General features: G+C 44.4%; 1 protein-coding gene across 5 annotated transcripts in view; it reads right to left on the bottom strand.

Moving 5' to 3' along the window:
- The window catches only part of PRKCD (protein kinase C delta), a 391,800-nt gene extending 385,127 nt beyond the window's left edge, over nucleotides 1–6,673 (bottom strand). For 4 of the 5 annotated variants that reach the window (XM_085624544.1, XM_085624546.1, XM_085624547.1 and 1 more), the window contains exon 1: nucleotides 6,537–6,673. The gene's annotated coding sequence lies outside the window, so the exon portion shown is untranslated. Of the gene's footprint in view, nucleotides 1–6,077; nucleotides 6,498–6,536 lie in introns of those variants that run through there. The other variant, XM_085624548.1, reaches the window with a different exon arrangement.
- Between the last annotated feature and the right edge of the window lie 5,769 nt (nucleotides 6,674–12,442).

Below are 12,442 nucleotides of genomic sequence, written 5' to 3'. Positions count from 1 at the left end.
TATGATTTTTCGAGCCCTGAGGAAGGACCCAGGACGCAGGGTCCCCTGACCACTCAGCACTGCAATGCAGCGTTGTGATTGGCCCGAGTGCCATAGTTCGGCACTCAGACGGGGACTGGAGGCCTAGGCATGTTCTCCACCCAGGCTGTAATGTAGCCTGCGTGGAGACCTTGTAAAGTGCACATGAATGTTTGGCTGGCCCGAGAGGGCATGCACACTTTTGAGTGGGCAAACCCCTCCCCCCCCCCCTACTATGAGAGCCGAGCATCCCAGCCCACCCCAGCTGCAATGCAGCAGTAACAAATAAAAGGATAATAACATTGAGTGATCTTATTTTTCTTTAAGTTACACTGCGCAAAATCAGTGGGGCAACGCTCCTCCACCTTAGCGGTAGACTCGCCAATGCCTGCAAAGGCGAAAAGGCAACAAAGCAGCAGAAATTTCAAAGCAGTCCTGCCCGCAGCAAAACACTGTTTACTATTACCCTGTCGCTTTATTGGATGGGTTTACCAAACATGTTGGGTTTTCACAGCAGTCCAAATCCGCAGATAGAGAAACAAAACTAGCATGCAAGGTATCTGCAGTGAGTTGGGCATAAATTGAGCTGCATCAGTGGTTGATTTGAACTTGAATTGATCACATTCCACTGCAAAGTGCTCCAAGGCAGAGCATCACTGGGTTACTGTCAGTAGCTGAAAGGAAGCCATGAACACAGGCTCGTTTCTCTTTCAACAAACTTCCGTCTGAAACATCAATATCGTTCAAACAATGCGCATCCCTCTACACTTCTACTCAACAAAACTCTACGGAAGAACACACTCTTCCACGACAACGAATCCCCCGCAGAAATGCAGTTTGACTGTTGCAATTCAAGCAAAACAAAAAAGGTGGCGGTGTGTTTTCTGCTGACTGTGGAAGTGCGGTGGGGGTTGGGCTACGAGGGTAGCACTCGGTGACTTCTATGAATCGTCTGAGAATCAGGGGCGCAGCTTCAGGGGGTGGGTTTGGGGTGTTACACCCTCCTAATAAATGCATTTTATGAATAATAAATAGCTGGGTGCAGGTGGTGAGGAATCCGTCTCATTTCACCAGGAATTTTTAAACACGCAGACAAAAACGCACAAGGACTCTTCCTTTTTGCTTGGAACGACTTCAAAAATGTTGGTCATTTCACAAAATAAAATGTTTTCTCTCACTTAGTACCCCTACCAATCTTTATTCATCTCCCTTTCCACTGCCCCTTAAGCCCCTCTTGCGCACCGTGCTTGTTGCATCATGTATTTTAACTTTATATGCCAGTGTGATTGTTGGGAAGTTTGTAGCTCACTCCCCCAAACTTACTGGCCAAGCTACGCCCCTGCTGAGAATACTGATGCCCGTCACGTTATTGAAATGTGAAATAACAGTGCAGTTCTAGCAAAGGCCAGCTGAAGCGGCCACTCTCATACACGGAGCGGAAAACATTCCTGGACAAGAAGAGCAGTAAATGATCTGCTGCAAAGATCCTGCCTCCACACATTCATGATGCCTTCCCCGTGCGCACATTACACCGAGTGTCATGGAGAAGAGAATTTGTTTGAGCTTTGTGCATTGTGTTTAGAGCTTTCCATCGCTGCGGCCCACTTATTTGCAGAAATAAATTGCTGTTCCCTTCCGTCCAGGAAGCCTTATATCTTCTGATCAGAGACGTTTTAAGGCATGGGCAAAGTGGGCTCTGGCCAAAGGCTCCAGTCTTCCAGCCCCCCCCCCCCCCCCCCCCCAATCTATAGAGCCAGCTCAGGACTGCAGAGTGCCTGGGCCTGGTGACCTTTAATAATTCTTAAACGGATTCTTTTAAATACCGTTTTGCTCCAATTTATTTTTAACGTGATTGATGTCAGAGTCTATTACAGTCATTTTGCAGAGAAGTGTGTTTACCTTTCATGCCGCATCCATAAAAAAAGTTTCTTTTAGATCAAAGCAGGACCTCACATATGAGAAATGGGAGGGGTGGTCACAGATTATTTGCAGTCATTTTAGTGCACTGCTGCTGTGTTACAATATTAAAAACACATGCCACTATTGCTGAATATTAAATGCAAACATATTTAGAATTTGAACCAGTGTGCCTGCGCACTGTCAGTGACCTGGCCATAGAGGGCATGAAAGAGCAGAAATTGGATCATAAATTCAAAGCCTTTCCGAACAGAGACCCCCAAATAAGTTGGGCCCACAAAATCCTTAAGATGCCCCTGCTTCTGATGCAGGTCTATTGGTTATCCCCAGGACTCGTTGCCCTAGTGCGCCATGTCAGGGGTGTCGGAGCTTTCTCTGTTGCAGGGGCAGGACCTGCTGGCATTTCCACCCTTGCATCTCCATCCGATAAAGAGCTTGTTGCCTTTTCACGCAGCTCTAAAACTTGGCTCATCTCCAGCTAGTCCCTAGAGCCCACTCTAGTCGGGCTTACTGCTGTCAGGACACCACTTCTCAAACAGTGCGCTCTACAAGTCTATTTTACATTTAATGGGTCTTGAATCTCAGTTAACACATCTCTCTAAACCTGAGTGCACCTGTCCTAATGTCAAAAGCACTTTATAGGTAGGAGGTGGTGCAGGCTCACCAAGGACACTTGACCTTGCAAGAAACCCCATACACTTACTATGCTATTTCTTTGTCCAGTGCAGTTTCAAAGACCATTTTTTGTATCTCAATTCTTTATTAAAGTTTTTTCAAAATTACAGAAACACTGATGAACAGTCAAATGGCTTCATACTGTTTTGTGAGCTGGAAGATAACCTGGGAACTTTTGATGGATATTTTCAAATGCACACCCGGGTGCTAAATATAGGTTCATGGCCTTATTAATGGACCGGGCCCCCTGACGCAGCTTTGTACATCGAGTGATGATGTTGAACCCCCCGTGTGGATCAGTGGAATGGAATTCCATTCACCAGCTTGGTACTGGGTAAGAAGTCATTGTAGACATTTTCAGCCCCCAAGGGTACTGTCCTATCCCGTGCCACCAACTCAACATCCACGCGCAACAAAGTGTAATGTTGGATCCCCTCTTTACTTTTAACCTGAAAACTGTTGTGTTTTCAGATTGATAATTTTATTTACACACACAAATACCCTTATGTGATCAACAGCAACCTGTATTACTGCTTGCGACGTCATTGTCAGTTTCATCACCGGCACCACAAGAGGAAGGTTTTCTGCACCTATTGTGTGGTTAAATGCAGACTGTATATCAAAATTTGTGTTTGAAAATGACTCCACATTGGGCTGACAGTAATCACAAAAGGAATAAGACCCATACTGTCTACAACACTCTAACCCTCACACTATTTTAAGACCTAATGCAGTGATACTCAAAGTAGGGCCCGGGGGCCACATGCAGCCCTCCAGACCTCTACATGCAGCCCCCTAAGCAACAGCAGCACTGGGCGCTGTTTACTCAACTCAGCACTAACATTAAACAAGCATTTGTAATGCAATCGGTCTCGCCTTTCTGACCTTATATGTATTTAGCTATGCAGCATATTAGCCTGGGTGCTTAAACATCTACTGTTCTTTACCATGGAGGCAAAGTAAGCACCAAACTGCGTGACACGCCAGGTATGGGAACACATGGAGAGAAATATTGCCTTTCAGCGGGAAATGGTATAGTCCAAACCTCTGTTTTTAATATACAATCAGGGCCTTCTGTGGTCATATAACTGAAAAAACCAGATTTAAAAAAAATATTAATGTCTACGGGTGCTCGTGGAAAACAATTTCAGTAGACTGGAATCTAGAGAACGCTAAAGTGATTCTAGTATTTCACTGACCTCTACTGGTCGTTTTCTATCAAGACAGTTAAATAGAGGCAGTTGAACAAGCAGAAAGCAATTCTGGTATTTTACTACCAAAACAGTTAAATAGAGGCAGTTGAACAGAAAAGAAAGTCCCCAAGTGGAACCATACAAGTGCTAGGGCTTATCTCCAGAGCCCACAAAGTACATACACATAAGCATATACACAAGAGGCCTTGAATGCTCGACCTAAAAAACACTAAATATACAGCAAGCAATTATTAAAAGGTTAATTGCAGTTAAACAAAGGGAGGTAACTAGGCCCTTAACTTTAGGAACACCATTTTTTAAGACCGCAAACATGTAAAAATATCATAGTCTTTTCAAAATTCAAAAAGTTTATTTCATTGCCATGTAGAACTATTTCATCTTAGTAAATCAAATTATAGCAGTGCATTCAGAAGTATTTTTTTTTAAAGTGATGGCTTTCAAACATGAATTTAGAAACATTCATGCTTCCTACACTCTCACCCTGACAAGAGTGCCATTAGTGATTACAAGTTTTGTACAGCACATAACCTGAAGTCATGTATTTCGAGGTCCTCTTATGTGTCATAATGAAGAAAAAGGTGGGAAATTGAAATAAAACAATTGCCCAGGGTCACACAATTTGGTCAAGTGGAGAAGCCGGGGATTCATCCCATGTTTTCTGGTTTCACATTGCTCAATTGAGTTCAGCCAGTAGATATACATGCTTCGCTTCCTTTACACCCACTTTACACCCCCCACCCCCGCTGGTATCAGTGCTGCCCTTGGTCACAACAAAGACCAAACTTTGTGGCCCCCGAGAAAATGTTTGTGAGCACCCATGACCTAATGGAACCAACCTACTCAATACTAACGGTTCATAGAGCGAGCAGCACCTATATACAATTTACTATAATAGTGCATTGCGTGCAAAGAGCGCACAAGTAAGAGATTACATCAAAATATCTGTGGCAGAATATGGTTATTTGCAAAAGACACGGGGGAAATCAATCTTACAATCGTCCTAAGGCCATGTCAAATGGTACCCCAAAAAGGTCTGCTTGTCATCCTATAAATTATGTATCTCACTGATCCCAGTTCTTTAGCCTGGTAGCGCTGTTAGGGTACGATAGCTATACCCATGCCTCAGACATTACTAAGCTCACAACAGTCGTTTTCTTTTTTGCAGACACCAGCAAACTTTAAAGATACCATATCGAAATAATAAAACATACAAGCAATGCTCTACAAAATGCTGCATCCAACTTTCTCCAACCAAGACATCAATCCCAACTATCTAGGGAATAAAAACAGTATTGATTAACACCATTAGTCATCAAAGAAGACATTAGATATGAATGCCAAATGCATGAGTTTTTCACTATACTACACAGCATTTTGTGGAAATAGAAAAACGTTTACCGTCTAACTAGTCCATCTGTTTGTGTTTTATTTTCAAGAAAATGAAAGACATTTCACACAAAAGTGTCAGAAACGAACTTGTACTGAATGAATGCATCAAGCTAACCGCATAACTGATTAACCTCAACAGCGCGAGATGCAGGTTACACAGAGTTTACAAATGGTGCTACAGACCAAGGAGTGAACGGAAGTCCACTTTTAATTGTATGCACAGAGAGGGGTAAGACGATGATAGCTGCACGTGCTAGATGGAGAGCATGCCTTATTTGCCGCATAATGCACAGTGATGCGGGTCCTGGGAGGAAGTGCCTCCCATCACGATACCCGCGGGTCCCTCTGGGACGGTGAACTCATCTTTGTTTGCATAGGGGGCGTCCCCTTTACAGGAGCAAAAGAAACACCGAGGGCACAGGTTGGTTGTTTATGACTTCTGGCCTCTAGATCACGAGTTAATAAAATAATCATACACCATGCCAGGCTGTCAACATACACACTTTGCACGTAAAGGTGTATAACATAAATTCTCCCTCTCCGAGTCTTGGGCAGCGGGTAATACAAGTGAAACCCACATGGCTTACATAGGTTACCGTTTTATAAATCAGTATTAATACATAAAAATGCATCGTTTGCACATTCATGCCAGGGTCCTAGCGTACAGGCACTGTATTCTGCATGCACTTTACGTGTTCCTTTGCACGTAAAGCGGTAACATCAACGAAACATCCCTTACCATTTAGCACACGGGGAGAAGGGGACGTGGAAGATTAACTGTGAAGCAAACAATAGTCCAAAAGCGAAAGGAAGATTTAATGTTGGGGACCTTGTCAAAAGATGCGAAGCGCCTCTCCTTCTTACTTTTATTTCCTCTTTTGTGGAGAAACAAAATCTGCCCAGTGAGGCTGAAAAGCTGGAGGCGGATGTGCACTGCTGATGCTACAACCAGAACTTCTTCGATGTCACACTACAAACACAAGAGGCGTTTTTTTCGCTTCTTGAAAAATGAGGAGTAACATCTGTGGACGTAGAGAGCGTTTTACTCATTTTCTACTTTTAAAGGCAAGCAGACCATGTGAGAAGAGGAAAGACGTCCGAGCGCGGAGCGGACCCGTGTGCCGCGAAGGACAGTTGGGCAGCCCGCACTCCCGGCGCAGCCCCGAGCATGAAGTGCAGCAGGCACACGCACAGCCACATCTCTGGCCATCCGCTTCCCTCCGCCAAAGTTGGGGAGCAGAAAAAAGCCTCTGCCCTCTCGGAATGACCCTTCACCCCCTTCTAACAGCTCCCCGGAAGCCCTATCTCCCAGGCGCGCCTTACCTGCCGGCAGTTTTTACAGGTGGGTCCGGAGGACGGAGCTCTTGATTTCCGTCTCTCCTCTGCCCCCTCTTTGCAGGTTCTGGGTACTCCGCTCACTTCCTCATACCAGTAAGGAACAGGCGCGCATGCGCCCGGCTCTGTTTTGGACTCTTCCCCTCTTCCCTCTCTCTGCATATATTACAAAAGTTGAAAGGGGTCTTAGTTTCTAGACGCCCAAGCGGCATATGAGAGGAGTGCGATACACCGCAAAACAACTTCGGCGATTTTAAACATCCTTTTAAAAGTTCCCCTTCATCGCTCTCAGTGTTTTGACGACAGTAGCACACCAAAATACAGAACTCTACGCATTCAATGTACTTGTTTTTACTGTCTACGCATTCAATTACTTTGCTTTTACAGTGTTTTTGCTCCTGACTGCCAAGAAACCGTACGTTGTACAGGTCTCTACAAAGGGTTTTTTGCAACTAGACACGCCCAGTGCTAGAAGAGGGCGAGCCACTGAAAAGCTCGAAGCTTGGCTCTGGCTCTGCTTGAGGGCTTGTTAGATCCTCGAGCCCGTAACGAGCCGAGCTTTCATGTGGCTTCAGCCTGCCTCTCTCCCGGATGTGACCTTACAGCCAGGCTGCCGACTTTGAACCTGGGGAATCAGGTTCGAGGTTCAGCCCCTATCCAGATATTCTGTGCATATTAGTTAAATCTCCCCATCTCTATAAACAATGAGTGATGCCCTTGTGTGAAGTAACCAGGAGCTCATATAAAACACCTTTAGGTCCAGCTCGTTCTAGATAACATAGGTCTCACCTATGTTTTAGCCATTATGTACACCAGTGTGACTGTGGTTAAGCATGGTAAAAGCGGTGTTGATTGGCGTAGGGCGGAGTAGGGGTAGAATGGAGTGTGGTGGATCAGGGTAGATTTGGATCGGTTGGAGCGGGGGAGTTGGGGTAGATTGGAATGGAGTAGATTAGAGTGGGGTAGACAGGAGTAGGGTAGATTGGGATAGAGTGGAGTGAGAAACATTGGGGTAGATTGCAGCAGTGCTTAATTTGATCTAGTGGTTTCCGGTGCTGGGCCCCAGCTGAATTGCTAACACCAGCACTTATGGCAGTCTGCCACATGGTGGCTCTGTTTGTTTTATTTAGAGATGAGCATGACAGCAGTTGTTTATTAATTCAATATACCTTAAAAAACAGATACCTCCCACCCAAGGCATTCTTATAGCTTTGGGGGCCTGGAATAGTCTGAAGTGTCACACATGTTGGATGAGTGTGATGGTTAGTAGATGGGTTTGTACTGTCATTGGCAGCAATGCCAGGGGCAATATGTGGTGCAAGCTGCAGTAGCCTCCTGACAAGGGCCCTGGCACTTTTTTTTTACATTTATTTTACAAATTAAGCATTAGACTGGGGTAGATAGAAGAAGAGTGGAGTGGGGTGGATTGGGATAGATTGGAGTGAAGTGATGTAGACTAGAATGGAGTCGAGTAGAGTGGAGCGGGGTAGACTGGAGTGGGGTACATTGGGTGGATTATAGTAGGGTAGAATGGAATGGAGTGGGGTACATTGGGGAGGTGTGGGGTAGATGGGAGAGGAGTGGGGTAGATTGGAGTGGATTGGGATGGGGTGAGGTAGATTGGGCTAGAGTAGGGTAGATTGGAGTGGCATAGATTGTTATGGAATATATTGAGGTAGATTGGAGTGAGTTAGATTGAATTGGGGGTACATTGGGGTGAAGTGAAATACATTGGGGTGGAGTGGGTAGATTGTAGTGGAGTGGGATAGATTGGAGTGGAGTGGGATAGATTGGAGTGTGGTAGATCAGGATAGAGTGGAGTGGGATATATTGGGGTAGATTGGAATAGAGTAGGGTGGGTTGGGAAGAAGTAGAGTGCAGTGGAGGGGGGTAGATTGGACTGGAGGAGTGAGGTAGATAGGAGTGGAGAGGAGTAGATTGGAGTGGAGTGGGGTAGATTAGGGTGCCGTGGGGTAGACTGTGTTAGTGTGGGGAAGATTGGAATAGAGTATATTGGGGTAGATTGGAGTGAGGCGGATTGGATGGGGTAGATTGAAGCAGGGTAGTTTGGGGTGGAGTGGGGTAGGGTAGATTGAGGTGGAGTGAGTTAAATTGTACTGGAGTGGGGTATATGTGGGTGGCATGTGGTAGATTGAAGGGAAGTGAAGTGGGTTAGATTGGGTAGAGTGGAGTTGGATAGATTTGAGTGGAGGGAGATAGATTGGGGAAGAGTGGAGTGGGGTAGATTGGTGTGTAGTGTAGTGGGGTAGATTAGGGTGGAGTGGGGTAGATTGGTTGGATTAGGGTTGGGTAGATTCGAATGGAGTGGGGTAGACTCTAGTGAAGTGGATTGAAGAGGGATGATTGAGAGTGGGGTAGATTGGAGTGGAGTGAGTTGGATTGGAGTGGAGTAGATTGGAGATGAGTGGAGTGGAGTAGAGTGGACTGGAGTGGAGTGGGGTAGATCAGAGTGAAGTGGGGTAGATTGGGTGGATTGGAGTAGGGTAGATTGAAAAGGAGTGGGGTGCATTGGAGTGGGGGAGATTTGGGTGGGGTAGATTGAAGAGGGATGATTGGAGTGGGTAGTTTGGAGTGGGGTAGTTTGGAGTGTGGTAGAGTGGGTTGAGGTAGAGTGGTCTGGGGCACATTTCAATGGGCTTGAGTGGAGTGGGGTAGATTGAGGTAACATGGGTTAGATTGGAGTGGATGGGAATAGATGGGGTAGATTGGGGTAGGGCAGATTGGGGAGAGATAGATTGGAATAGGGTCGGTGGGGTGGAGTAAATTAGAGTGGGGTGGAGTGGCTTAGATTGGATTGGAGTGGAGTGGGGTAAATATGAGTGGATTGTGGTATATTGGAGTGGAGTAGATTGGAGTGAAGCAGAGTGGTGTAGATTTGGGAAGGGTGGGTGTGGTAGAGGGGAGTGGGGTAGATTAGAGTGTAGTGGGGTAGATTGGGTGAATTGGAGTGTGGTAGATTGGAGTGGCGTGGGGTAGATTGGAATGGTGTGAGGTAGATTGTAATGGGTAGATTGGAGTGGAGTCAGGTAGATTTGAGTGGATTAGACTGGGGTGCATTGGAGTGGAGTAGACTGAGACAGATTGGAGCAGAGTGGGGTAGATTTGAGATGAGTGCAGTAGATTGTGTGGAGTAGAGTAAACTGGAATAGGGTGAGGTTGATAGGGTTAGATTGAGTAGAGTGGGGTAGATTGGAGTGGAGTAGATTGAAGTGGAGTTTGGTAGATTTTAGTGAAGTGAGGTAGGTTTGGGTAGATTAGAGTGGAGTAGGTAGATTGGATTGGAGTGGGGTAGATTGAGTGGAGTGGGGCAGATTGGAGTAGAGTAGATTGGGGTAGATTGTAGCAAAGTGGGGTGGGGTACATTGGGGTACATTAGAGTGGAGAGAAGTTGGAGGGGAGTGGGATAGATTTGAGTGGGGTGAGTGGTGTGGAGTGGAGAGGAGAGGTGTAGAGTGGAGTGGCATGTTGTGTCGTGGAGTGAGTGGCATTGCATAGAGTGTCTTAAAGTGAAGGGGCGCAGAGTGGAGTGGCATATAGTAGAGTGGAATGTAATAGATGGAGTGACATGGCATAGAGTGGAAGGGCAGAAAGTGGAGTTAAGTGGCGTATTGTGGAGCATGCTTGGTGAGGTAGTGCATTGCCATTACAGACAACACATTTTCAATTGGAATGACTAATACATTTGCACCAAAAGACGGTTTTACTGTACACAAATGATAATGTGTGCAAATGTCATCACTTAGTGTATTCACGTGTTTTGATCGTTTTCAAATATTTGTTTCCGCCACTCTTCATAATTACAACAAAATGTGCTTTATTTGTAATATTAGATATTTTCAACACAGTTCTTTTTTTATTGTGTGCTAGAAAAAAACCAACCTGCAAACTCTCCTTTTTCATTGATACTCAGTAGGATAGTCACATAAGTTCTCTCTATTTGAAGTCAAAGAAAGAAAAATAAACACCAAGCTTCATGGAAGAAAGATGCTGACATTTGACCTCTGTCTTTGAATGCCCAGCAAATGTGACAAGATAAAAACAAGATTTAGATTTAAAGGCCTGTTTCTAAGAAGCAAGTTTGTTGAAGAATACACTAAACAAGGTTTGTGCAATGGGAGAGACGAACTCAAGCTGGACAGCCTAAACCAAATAAAGCCAGCAAATAGAAAGCCAGAAAATGTGAGTTACAAACCACAAAGCCAATGGTAAGCAATGGATGGAATGAATTCCTAGGTCAGCATTCTGAATGTTCCCAAGATGTCATTAGCAAACTAGACAGCTGTGCTGTCTCGAAGGCTGCAACCTAAAAATTGTAGAAACATGCACAAGGAGGTATAAATAAGGTTTTAACATAAGGAAGAACAAATAGTTATCAAATTACTTGCTGATTTCTACAACGTGAAACCAGAAAAGCTGGATAAGTCACAGCTACCCTGCTTTAATTGTGGATCTTAGAAAAGAAATGTATTTCACAAAAACTCTTTTTCATCATTATCGCATATGAAAGCACTTTCAAGCTTGTGAGCTCAGAATACCAGTTATAGAAAAACCTATGCGTTTCATTTAATAGACTATAATGTTGCTGTATAATTTTCTGGGCCACATCCAGGGATTACATGACAATTGTCTTGTCTCCTACTTCACTAATAGTCAATTTTTAAATACGATCACTTTTAAATTCAGTGCTATAATGTGACCTATTAATGCCAAAGCTTCCACACGTTAAAGAAATTCACTTTTATGACTTTTGAAGAGACTTTTTCATATTTTAGTTGTTGTGTGCCGTTTGATTTACATCGCAAACATTTTCATGGCAAGGTTCGTGCACAGACTCTAAGATGCGACCCAGACCCTTAATTTCTCGCCAGCTCTCCCTGTTTATTTGTTGGCTCGCCCACCTCTCCCCAGCGCTGGACTTGTCATATGGGTCACAAGGATAATCACTGACAATCTGAGAAGCAGGAGCTGCTTTGGGGAGTCTGCAGATGGAGGTTTCATCAGGTAAGCAGTTAGTAGCCAAGCATGTGGGAACTCACCACTGCTGGAAATGAAAATAAAATAAATCGGGTATCCCACAAATTTGGGGTCAAGGGATGCCAGATGAAATGTGACAGGGTCATGGGTTGGTGGTGTAATTAGCATTAGCTTGACAAATACCTCAGTTATATTTCATTAAAACTCTATCACAGAGAAATTGTCAACAAGTACAAATATGATAATAAATTACAGTCCTTGCAATATGCTTAGTGAGTTATTAACCAGCATGAAGGAGCCGAATAAAAACTGCAAGTCATGATTTTATAGCTGTTTTTTTATTTTGTGTAATCATAAACACTTTTTATGCATTTTCTTTATAGTAATAGTAAGCATTTATTAGGATAAAATGGTTACTAGTGTAATCACTCATATAGACAAAAATATATCATTCTCGCTCTGCATACAAATCTCTTATTACATACAGAGCTTGGAAAATCAAAACCTGCCTCCAAATTATAGAAGTACTTGTAAAGTGATATGCTGAGTATCCTTGTTTTCTAGATGGCGCTGGCATAAAGGTGTTAAGCTGCAGTTAGTTCCCAGCCACAATGAGAGGCAATGGTTCTTTACATGAGGCTTTTGGGTTGGGCCCAGCTAGAACCAAAATTAAGAGACCTTTCTCACCCTCTTGAGGTTACTGGTCTGAACACAAAGCAGGCAAAGCACCTGATCTAGATCTTGGTGGAATTGGTCCAGCTGTCGCTTTTCTGTCGGATTCCCAGCCTGCTCTATTTAGATGCTGGCGGGTCAATGGGTAACAGGCCATCAGAGTGCCGGCGTCTTTGCCAGATTTTTTCACCCTCATTGAGTGCGGTATAGGCAAAAGTGGCTGTCGG

This window comes from Triturus cristatus, chromosome 9 (genome assembly GCF_964204655.1).
Source record: "Triturus cristatus chromosome 9, aTriCri1.1, whole genome shotgun sequence".
Lineage (NCBI taxonomy): Eukaryota > Metazoa > Chordata > Amphibia > Caudata > Salamandridae > Triturus > Triturus cristatus.
The sequence above is the reverse complement of the archived record's forward strand: the minus strand, read 5'-3'. Positions and strand labels throughout refer to the sequence as shown.